We start from the raw sequence: 12,192 nt of genomic DNA, 5'->3' as shown, positions 1-12,192 counted from the left end.
TAACTGAAATGTGTTATCCACACAACCAATGATTTATAAAGAAAAAATGTGAACATTTACAGGGGTGCCCAAACTTTTGCATACACTGTATCAGTGAATATTACTGAGCCAGTTTAACTAGCTTGTGTGTGTGTGTGTGTGTGTGTGTGTGTGTGTGTGTGTGTGTGTGTGTGTGTGTGTGTGTGTGTGTGTGTGTGTGTGTGTGTGTGTGTGTGTGTGTGTGTGTGTGTGTGTGTGTGTTTTTCTTTATACGTTAAGGGTCAAGTTATAACTTCACTTGTCAACAATAAAGTATATGTTGACAATATTTACATGCAGTGGTTTAAGAGAAGATGAAACTGGATTGTTTTAAAATAAAAGCTATTTCAATTATGTTTTGCTGTCACTTGTATCAGCTTAATAGTATTTGAGCTGTAATTTAAACACTCTTTACAAACAAATAGAGTTTAAAATAGCTCTTGAGGTAAAGAATCAGTAGCATTCTTGATGTAGGTGTGCGGGGGTAAGTTTAAGCAAGAACAAAGAAATTACATAAACATTTCTTAATAAAACTACAATTACATATAAAGGGGCTTTATCTAATTCTTATGCTCGTAGAGAAAAGAAATCCATTTTGACAGTGTATCGCACTTGACAGACTTAATCCTGATTTATACTTCAGTGTCAAACCCACAAAGCGTTTGGTGATTTCACCTTTTGTGTTGTGAAAAAAAAATAAAAAAAATCATTACATGAATGCAGAGGAAAAACGCGGAAGTTGAAGCGATTTGGTTGCTCGACTGTAAACCAGGCTTTATGTGTGTGGCATGATGTCATCTGCAGCTTTTATGCAGCATATGAGCGATCGTGAACCTGGAAGCGACACCCTTTATTTCTTATAAATAGCCTGGTGGAGGCTAATAATTTGAATATTAAACATAGCAAACATTAGGTTCACTCAGAAGGCATTTAGAATGTAGTTAGGAGTAAGTTTGGACCACATTTCAACTCAAGCAAGCTTATTTTGCAACAAAAAGGCAATGAAAACGTGACAAAAACGACTAAAACTTGACAACAAAAACTAGGAAAAAACCACAATGAGTTTTGTAGGCCTTTCAAATGCGGCTTTTACCCTGACCTATAGGCTGTGAGCGCTTTTAGATTTGGGTCACACTGCACAATGCACTCAGTTAAATTGGGGGTGAAGGGGTTAAACAATCCAGATTCGATATACAAATAAATCTAATCTATTCATGACCAATGACATCACGATGAATGCTTCTTCTGAAATCACTCGAGTGTTTCTGAAGGGGACCAGACAGGCCGGGGCAGCGCGGTCTGCGCGGGCCCTCGGGGGACCGGCGGTGGAACAGAAACGTTGTAATTAAAAATAAATCTGTGGGAAATTAAATTCTGATGGAGAAGGTCAACACGCGGAGCTCTGATGAACGCGCCGGCGTAATGGAAAGTAAACCGCGGCCGTCGGGCAATTATAGATACAAGGGCCACCGAGGCAGCGCTCAACAGACTCGGGGATGTCTGTCGAGTGTGGAGAAATATCACCCCTCACCTTCGAAAAGACGGGGGAAGAACTTTAAAAACGGGACTGATCAGCAGTTTGCATGGGAACTCTCTTATCAATCCCTCTTTGTCCGTCCCTCACTTCACCTGTCGCTGGCCGTAATCTTATGGCTCATGGCGCACATTCTTCATTCTCACTTACAATCAGGGAGTGTTCCGCGTCCGTCTGAACCCTCCGAGATCTCTGCGTTTTTCAGTCTTTCTCCCTTTTTCATTCTCTTTGCACTCGGCGGGCTGCGCGTCGTGCTTCGCAGAGCCGGCTGACAGGAAGCATCTGCCCGGGAAGAAGGACTTTATTCAATATAAAGGGAGTAAAAAAGAAAGAAAAAAAAAGGCTCTTAGTAGATTTCCGGCTCAGATATGGTTTCCAGGCCTCGAGTCCTCGCATCGATTTGGATTTAAGATTGGTTATCGCAAAAGGAACTGCTCCGAGCTAAGTGTAAAGATCTGTACCGTACATGTGCGTCTCATTAGAAAGAGGAGGTCATCTTTAATGTTGGTTCTCTTCCTCTGTACGTTCATACTGTGGGCCTCAGACGGGGGTCACACGGATTATCACCATAATTCACTCATGGCAAACGTGGAATTATGTTTACAAATGCATATCGACGAACAGCTATGAGGAAATCCATCCATCCATTCATCCATCCATCCATCCATCCATAAGGTGGGTCCACAGAAGGACGGCCTCATGGTTCTGACCGGGCCTGTTGGTCTCTCATAAGGGGCTTTTGAATCGCTCTTTGTCCGACCCGTCACCTATAGGACCTGTTTGCCATGGGAGACCCAAACAGGAGCACGAAGCCCCCGACAACAGAGCTCCCAGGATCATTCAGGTGCTCAAACCCCTCCACCACGTTAAGGTGGCGGTTCCAGGAGGGGCTATGAGGAAATGGTCATTCATTCTTTTATCGCGTGCACCGATCGGTTAACTCTGCTGTGTAAGTTAATGAGACACTGTTCAGGTCTAGGGCCCGGTACTGGTAAGCAAAAACAAAAGTTTCAAATTTAGGTATTGACAAAAAACATTATATCTTTCGTGACAAAGTTTTTATGCTGTTGTGTGACAACATTAAAGGTCAGGGCTTCGCTCTTCCGGCTAGGGTCTCCTAGTTATTCGTAAAGCTATGGTCACAACCAGCCGTACGGGCTTCTGCGTCCGGTCTACGTGCACAAAACATAAGAAAACGCACGGAGAGTGAGAGTGCGCGTGTGGCGTGCTTATTTTGGAGCCGTATTGCCAAACTCCAACCCGCAAATCGGCGCAAATGCTTGACGTCACCGACAACACCTGCCTCCCTCGCTCGCTGAATGGTAGGTAGAAAGTCAACCGATGTAACGCAGCCACTGAGAAGGAAGGAAGGAAGGAAGGAAGGAAGGAAGGAAGGAAGGAAGGAAGGAAGGAAGGAAGGAAGGAAGGAAGGAAGGTTTTTTACAGGAAGTGACCTTTGATATGTGAAGAGCTGTGGGAGGTGTGGTGTCGCAGTCATTTGTGCTCTCCACTTGCATCAAAAATGTTTGCATGTTTTGCCCATGCATGCGTAGGTTTCCCCTGGGTGCGTAGGTTAGGTAACAGAACAAACACTTTTCAACCTAATGAGACTTTCGTTATTAATGTAAAGGATTTTTTGAGCCGCAAGATTTATTGTAATGTACAGCACGAAAGAGCAGAAAGAGGCATTTAGGAAATGATTCTACCTAAATCCCATCTGTACTGGGCGTGACACACAAAACCTCACACCTCAGCTTGAAAAAGTCCCAGGAAGCGGTTAAACTCCCCCAGTCGCGACCTTGTCAGAGAAATTCAACTTGCGCTTTGTTGTATAAGCCGGACAGAGGTGCGCTTCATTGTTGAGTCCAAGCGTGCAGCGTGAGAGAGTGTTCCTGTCAAAACACTTGGGTTTATGTGAACAGGGTCTCACACAGACAGTGACCACTGACCTCCACTTCTGCCCCGCACTGCACTCTGCTCTTACCCTCAGACACGCAGGGAAAACTAAGCTGGACCAAAGACATGTCTCGACGTCTGTGCCACATTCACAAATGAACTAGAGGTGGTATAGGTCAATTCAGAGACTCTGATCACAGCGACGCAGTTTTAACACAGACATGGTGTTGTAAATTCCACATTGTGCATTAAAACTGTGTAATGCAAGGCTTATTGCTGTTTAATCTTATTTTAGTGCACGGTTCAGCATCGAGGTCAACTTTGTTGGACTTTAATTATTGAGATAAGAGAATTTCATTCATGCCATGCTTTAGTAATGTATTTAAGTCTGATGGGTTTTGTGGTTTGATAATAATGGTTTACACTCAACTGCACTAGCGGGACCTCTGTGACCACAAGAGCTAAATAGTACGTGTGGGCTTTTTGTGGGCATGTTGCACTGAATTTTACCATTTGAAATAGCATGTGTTAGTCAATTACACAATGATTCGTAAATGAGAGAGCGCTGCATGACTTCAACAGTGTGCAAATTACTCTCTTGCTGAACCACTGTTGCACATGTTACTTGTTTTGCACAATATTAAACGCTTGGTAAATGACCCCCTAAGAGTGGGAACCACAGGGTACATCACGACTCCATATGGTCACAACAACTTTGTGAAATGCCGATATTGCAATAATCAATATAATGCATAAAATAGCCTATGATACATCAAGAAACATATGCAATATTTAACCTGTTTTAACACTACTACAGTACAAACAACTATATGCTACAAACTATATAACAGTAACATTCTATTATGATACTGAACTGGCATTAAGATGCCATACCTAAGTAAAGGTCCCACAAGTAAATAAAATAAACCCAGTCGATATGTTTCACCACAATCACCATCAAATACTTTATGAGGTGGAACTTTGTGGGCAAGTTGAAGGACCAGCCGTACATAATATCAAAATACTTATTTCCTGACAGGACGTCTGTTGAAGCATAAAGCTGACCAGGACAAGTCAAGTTCCTTAAACACTCAAAAGTATCATCTAATATTCACCGCCTGCTTTAGATCATGAGGAGTATTTATGAATTTGGATGATAAAACGGTCCCCTTTGGTTCTTTTTCAGCGGCATGTTTTTTTATGGGTCAGTATTATGTGCATATAAATAAACCCTGATTCAATATAGAAATCCGTGTGCGGACTCAAAGCGGGAAGTCTATTCTGCGCAGGCTTTAGGCTCGGCAACAGCGGGAGTGTGGTTGGTCTAAACAGCATGACCTCCATGGCCTCCAATTCCGGTGCATTCAAACAGACCGGAATGCAAAAAAAAAAAAAAGCACAGCCGTTTAAAATATAGAGCCGACACCGTGGCACATGGGTAAAGACGGATATTCTCAGTGCAACGGACAAAGGTATTATTATGTTGACATTTTTCTCTCTTTTCCTTTCCTAACTCCAGTCGGGCAGAATGATTGAGCCTATATAAAAGGTCAAGCTTTTATCACAGGCTTGTTTTGTCGAAACTGGCTGTAGAGAAAATAGTCAGTTTTTGATGTTACACCGCACGCCACAAAGGGGGAACGATAAACACTTCTGGAAGTCATTTTCATAGACTGGATGAACCAATATTATGTTCGGGTGAAGTCGTAGTGCTAGAATAGATATTAGTATATGGGTCAAACGCCTCCTGGAAACACCACCTTAACGTGGTGGAGGGGTTTGAGCACCCGAATGATGCTTGGAGCTCTGTTGTTGGGGGTGCCCCTGGTAGGGTCTCCCAGAGTAAACTGGTCCTAGTTGACGGATCAGACAAAGAGCAGTTCAGAAGCCCCTTATGAGAGACCAACCGGCCCGGGCCATAAGGGGCTGGTGCAATGTGATTTGGGCAGCTCCAACAGCTGCCCCCCCCAACCCGGCAATGGAAAAATGGATGGACGGATGGATGGATGGATGGATGGACGGATGGATGGATGGATGGATATATGGGTCAAAAGTTGTCATCCTAAGGCGGGTCCAACGCCACAGAAACCACTGGACTACGAAAAAAAAAAGGTCCTCCTCAGAGCAGGCTCCTCCTTTAAAGTAATACTCTGCAAGTTTAAATGTTTTACAAATGTACTAGATTGTGTACAATTGGCCGCCTGGACCCACAATTTGACATAAAGTAAGTGATATAAGTCAATAAAAAATATCTAAAGGTCCCCCCGCTGATCAGAATCCCCAGGCTCTAACTTTGACCAATGAGACGAACTTTCCGGTTAGATCCAATCAGGAGGGCGGGTGAGGGGGCTTATTTGCTTGCTTTTGAAAATGATGTCTGTCTCTCTCCTCCAATCTGTCTCCGTCACTCTGCAATCTTACAGACTATCACTTTAAGGGGAGCGGTCAGTTCTGCCATGGATCTGTTGGTTTATGCATTTATTCTGTTTTTAGTTATGAATTGTTTCCATTAAGCAGGTTTATCTTCAATTCTTTTGCATGCTCTTTATTACTGTATGTTTTACTCTATTGGGCCCGTCCCCTAAATAGTGCTAGGTCGTTCTCGCCCTGTTTGGAACTGTACCAGATTAAAAACGTGATCAACTCTGATGACACCAAGTGCCAAGTTGTGACCTAAACCTAGACCGAAAAATCGGAGAAACAAGCGACAAAAGAACACCGCCACTTTAGTTTGAGCCTACTCTCACTTTCCAACAGTTCGCTGAAACATGTCGATTTTCGAGCTAAACACACCACGGAGCAGAATAAAAACCCCTGTTCTTTTGCCCTGTGAGTGGATATATAGGCGCCGCTGAAACCATTAGCCCTAACTATAGCGACCCCTCTTTATCAAATAGCTTTCGAGTCACAAATGTTCCCTCCGCCAGTCGTTCGGAGGCCATTATCCCGCTCCATTATTGTATGTGCTCTTCCAGGGATGGCATTTACGGCTGCCTTTTTTTTTTTTGCCCGCCTTCGTTTCACCACGTCCAAGTCAAAGCCACGCACCTACATTATTGACGGGGGTCAGAAATCGCATGAATTTCAAACAGCGGGGATGTTGAGACGGGAGCGCGCCGTACTGAATGCAAAGAGGCGCCGAATGCATTACCTCCACCGCAAATTCAGGGTTGCTTCGTAACTCATTTAGGAGGCCGGAGTTATTGAACGACCTTGACGGTAATTTTAATCCGCGATCGCCGCTTCGGCTTCTTCAAGGGTCAGAAAGTTTTTTTTCTTTTCTTGAGTTTTCTTTGAGAGAAACATTGTGCAACACCAGCCGGTTTCCCACGCATGTTCATTAATGTTTGGTATCACGTGTAAGCGCAAAGGGCAACCGAGATGGAGGTGTAATCCAAATATGGTATTTCCTTTCTGGGAGACATCCGCGGCTTTAGGACCGTTTTCTTTACACTCTTGCCAACACCATCTTCACTATCTCTGAAAACTCCAAACTCTCCAGGCTTCAAAATAACACATTCCAACCTGATTTATTGAGCTTTAACGGTTTAAAAAAAAAAAGAAACAATACTTACTCTAAAAGTAACGTTCACATCCCACCTTCAAACTTTGCACAGGCAGTATGAAAACCATGGCCAATGCTCCCGGTGTGTGCTATTGGACATGCAGTCAGATAGGGCCTTTTGATCCTGGCTGAATCCCGCCGTGTTCATTCTAAATGCCGCCTCTAGGCCCAGGCTACACGGGAGCTCGACTCTGGGCGAGTAAATAAAAGCATCCAAGGTGTAATCCGTTTAGAACGCTCTTATTTTGAAGGACCGGCCGGCTCCATGAAAGACGAGGTGCGGTAATCCGGTTACGGCCGCGCACATGTGCGAACGCTCCCATATGGATCTCGTTTTGTGCGCCTTTTTATTGATTTTTCCTTTCTCCATTTGGTCTGCCTCACTTTTTTAGCCGACGCGCTCGATAAAAAAAAAAAAAATAACCTCACTTTTATCCAACAGTCGGTCCTTTCATCTCTGGTGCAGTGAGTGTGTGTCGTTTGACCTGCGAACGCAATCTTTTTACTGCCAAGCACAGACAGTTTAAGAGATTAGCATCTGTCGGGTTTAATTATAACTCTCGTTTAATTCAATATGCTTATATTAAGGGGAGACGCGGCAAGGAAACCCACTATCGCCACATTTGTTTGACTAGCGAACACAGTCTTTGACAATGTATGGACAGCTTCAGTAATCCTCATTCGGAATTAGTTGTAACACTCCTTCATTTCATCGTGCTTATATTAAGGGGAGATACAGCAGGTAAACCCACTATGGCCACATTTGTTTGACCAGCAATCATGATCTTTTAGAGCAAAATACAGACAGCGGTCAGCATCAGTTGGAATTAGTCCTAACACTCCTTTAATTCAGTTTGCTTATATTAAGGGGAGACACGGCAAGGAAACCCACTATCGCCATCTTTGTTTGACCATTCTTATGCTTCAAAGTATAAAGGCAGAGACTCTTTGCCCTGCAAGGATTTGTTGTTGAACTAATCCCTTGAACCGATCCTGATTAAAGGAAGTGGAATTTATTATTTGATGCTGTTATGATTAGGATTATTACAATTTTGACACGTTTATATTTCAGCAAATTCCCTCTGAACATTATTAAGCATGGATTTAAACCCGGTCCATTTATTCCTGGACAGATATGCAACTTTGACCATTTTCTGTACATAAAAATAATCCTCATTTCCAGATGAAAAGATGATGAAAGAGAAAATGGTATGATCAAAAACCTTTTCAGTAATCTGTGAGAAAACCACTAAGATTTTTTATTTCATTTTCCGTTTCCAATTGCGGATGACGTTTCAGACCTAAAAATGTGCAATGCAACATCACCTTTGACCCTGGCAGCTACTGTTCTCGCTGTGCATTCCCCATTTTTCTAGACAGAGCGTATTGGCTCCTCGTTTTAAGTCTCAGCACTCACTGCGAGATGAATAGACTGGGAGACATTAACACACACACACGAGGTAGACCATAGCCCGGGCCTTAGCCCCAGCTGCTTGATGTTTCCTCCTCCTGGCAGTCTATTCCATTTTGCCCCGCTCTATCGTTCTCATATCACTCAAAAAAAAAAAGAAGAAAAAAATCGAAAGTGGGTTGACTTGGAGATGCAATAAGAGGGGAGGGTCCCACGAGTGCAGTCCCGAGTACGAGTCTCATCCTGGGGCGACAAAACCAAGGCTGCAAACCATTACACCGGCCAGCACCGCTATCACCACTACTCCCAATGTACGGTGCTTCCAATAATAGTAAGCAGAGAAAGGAACGGAGAGGTTACGGAACGGAAATAAATGATGTTGGAGATAATGACGGTGGGAATTCTGGAGAATAACAACAACAAAAAATATGTTTAGTTGGAAGCTGGAAGCTATAGTATGTTCAGTACACCCTAAACCAGTGGTTCTCAACTGGTTTTGTGTCGGGACCCTCAATCACTCTGAGAAGACAAGCCATGACCCAAAAAAAATGTTTATTTGGGAAAGACTTGCGACATATTGAAAACAGTTCGGTGACCCGGCATTTTTTCTGACAGTGTTCACAATTAAATGTTTAATTTGTCGTCCCTACTCCTTTGGATTGGTCACTCTCACCTGAGTGACGTGCCAATTTAACCAATCACAGAGAAGTGTGGACTCTCAGAAGAGAGTGTTGATTCTTAAAGCCAATATAAAGATACACATCATGATAAAATTGTGAAATTAAGATAACAAGAAGATTGTGATATACTGTAAACTTTTCGCCACATCACCCACCCCTGGGGCCCTCAAGCTTCCTGTTGAATCATTCTATCCGTCTAACCATCTGAAAGAAATATATTAATGGTCGCTTTTTGTTACTTGCTTTGTAAGAAACAACACGTTCTTGTTATAGTGTTTCGTTCTGTTAATTATATAAACAGTTCAAACAGTGGTTGTGAGTTTGGTTTGCATTAATAAGCTGCTCTGAAAGGCAACAAGTTCTTCATCTTATGTTTTGCTATTGCGCCTTGTTGTTTTGTTCCCTTTTACATTGATTGTACTATTGTGAAATGGCGCTCATAAGCTTCTTGTTTCGGCCCACTCCTTTTGAGCAGAATGCATGCTCAAATAAATAAATAAATAAATCAAAAAGAATAAAAATTCTGCACAATTACAGCTGCACATTTTCATTTTTTTTCTGTGAGACAGAGCTGCATTTATGATGTGGGACATAGTTAAAACCACTCTGAAATGGATCCTGTTGAATGTTTCACTGCATTGACCACTGGTTTGTATAAACTTCAATATGCGGCCCTCGACGAAAAAGGTTTGGACACCCCACCAGAATCTGGTACACAAACGTATGTAACCTGAAAAGAGCATGTTGAAATCTTAATAAGGGTCAGAAGTTCATCTTAATCAAGCCAGCCAAAAAGATCTTACTAAGACCAATGAAGTTAAACAAAGCAATGCCTTGAAACATCTTTAAAACTTTAAAAACACTGTTCGGAGGTCAGTGCGGTGTCTGTAGCCTTGATGACTCAACACAATAGGCCACACAATGCACTTCACAGCTGCATTCATGTACAAAATGAGCAGACTAATCAACAGCCCACTGCCTCCACTTCACTGGTGCCTGGGGCCTATTGTGCAAAGTACCAGCGAAAAACCAATCAGTCATTTAATTGTGCTAATACCACCTCCTCTTATTGTGAGTGCAGGCGGGTTCTGTATGGCCGGGCATTATACAACAGTAATGTATGAGTTTAGAGAAATATCACTTCTGCTTCCTCATTAAACTATAGGATAAAATGTAAAGGGCACCATTCCTTTATACATACCTTTTAAATTACACCCATAAGATTCTTTAAATGAGGATTATCCAATCAGAACAAAATATTTTGTCAGTGTCGCCTGACTCTAAAGCGGGAGTTTCATTTGCAAACTTTTCTAAAGAGCAACAAACTCTTTCCCAAATTGCTTACAGTGCCAAGACCCACAAGTCGGCATAACTAACAATTGTGTTGAAATGACAGCATAGACATAGACAAAATGTTGGAAAGATAGACATTCTTTTTTTTTTTTTATTATCAAAAAATTCAATGTTTGCAGCAAGCTTCAATCAATACATGGTTTGCGGTGTGCTCTACGAGAAAGCTCCGCGTGTGCCTCATTCAAAATGTGATCTCCGCCACCTCCCAGCTAAAAGGCACGTTCACCGCCGAGCCACTTTGTCCCCCTGACCCCAATCTCTGTCTGATTTAGCCTCTGAGATGTGCGCTGGAGCCGGTACACTTCGTAAATAAGGCTCCAAATTACGAGCCAGGCGGGAGAATCAGAACAATACCTGCTCAGTAATGGCAGGATGGGCGGTAGAGTATGTCGGAAGGGAAGTCGTTTAAAGAGGCTGTTGTCGCTTGGATGCAGCGCTGGCCTTGACTTGAAACAAAAGGGAGCGATAAGACACCGGCGAAGCAGCGGCTCTTACTGTAACAAATGACACAACGCACTAATGTTCATGCGAGAAAGCACTCACGCTACCGACGCACACCATGAAAAGACTGTTTGAGAACAACTGTGCAACTGGAAGAAGACTGTGTTCAATAAATAGGATACAGGACTTGACCATATAGAAAGCATTTGGTGTTGTTCTGCAGAGTATGCAAACAATAGAAGAGAAAAGAACACTGCAGAAAAAGTACGTTTGTCTTTGATTTGAGACTCTAATTTCAGTAAATCTGTTCAGGGGCAAGATATTACACTTAGATTAAAGCGGGTGACCTTAATAAATCCTGTTCGTCGTCCCTCTGGGGGTAATACAAGTGTTAATGGGATGATTGGAGGGTCTTTCATCTCCCCCTGGTGTCTCTGGCCAGAAAACCACACTTGCAGCTTTCCTGCCACCGGGTAGGAGTCACCAATACACACAGAAGCTAACAGGCTAATGGGCAAAGCTAACTGCGGGCTAGCGCCACTTAAACAGTTTTTACAGCCAAGTTTGAATGGAAAAAAAATTATCTCCATTGTGTAATTGGATGTACAATATCCCTCTGTCCCTTTGTCTTTTCTGTCAGTGTGGTATTTACTCTCACGGACAATTAATGAGTAAAAAAACGTAACATGCTACGACACCTGCAGTTGTGCTTATGGCCTCTAGGGGCAAGAGTAACTTGCTACTGCTTTAAGATAAGATAACAACAGTAAGTAATATTTATGTTAATTTAGGTTTCAATATCTTGTTCCATGGACAGATTTCTTTTGCAATGAAGTCCTTTATGCATAGAAATGGCCCAAACACCAACATTTTCAGTGACTAAGTGTAAATAATGGGTAGAACCAGGTTTTTATAAGCTTTTTTTTTTGTCCTTTTAGTCATTTGCAAAGTTTTTTTTTTTTCTAATTATAACTAAGATGTTAAAGCGCTTTGCCTTGCCATCATGGGAGGTAGATCTAATCCTGGCACTAAAAAGTCTAATGTTATGTCGCTACATTCAGAGTTATTTCTTAAGGGAATGAATAATGGAATTAAATGACTGCATAAAAAAGAATTGATTACCCAAAATAGATCAAGTTGGCCGTAAAAATGTTCACGGAGTTCAGTGCAATATCAATTTTATCCACCATTAGCATTACATTGGAGGTTTAGAGACATTTTAATGGCGGTTAGTTAATAGAAGTAAAATGTGGAGGTCCACAGAAATATAATATTCTTGAAAAGACTGGTGGAG

General features: G+C 42.4%; 1 protein-coding gene across 1 annotated transcript in view; it reads right to left on the bottom strand.

Moving 5' to 3' along the window:
* LOC306965053 (calsyntenin-2-like) overlaps window positions 1–12,192 on the bottom strand; it is a 526,930-nt gene that overhangs the window by 338,717 nt on the left and 176,021 nt on the right. The gene's annotated exons all lie outside the window — the stretch shown is intronic.

This window comes from Gobius niger (genome assembly GCF_951799975.1).
Source record: "Gobius niger genome assembly, chromosome: 1".
Lineage (NCBI taxonomy): Eukaryota > Metazoa > Chordata > Actinopteri > Gobiiformes > Gobiidae > Gobius > Gobius niger.
Note: the sequence above shows the minus strand (reverse complement) of the source record. Positions and strands in the feature narration are given on the sequence as shown.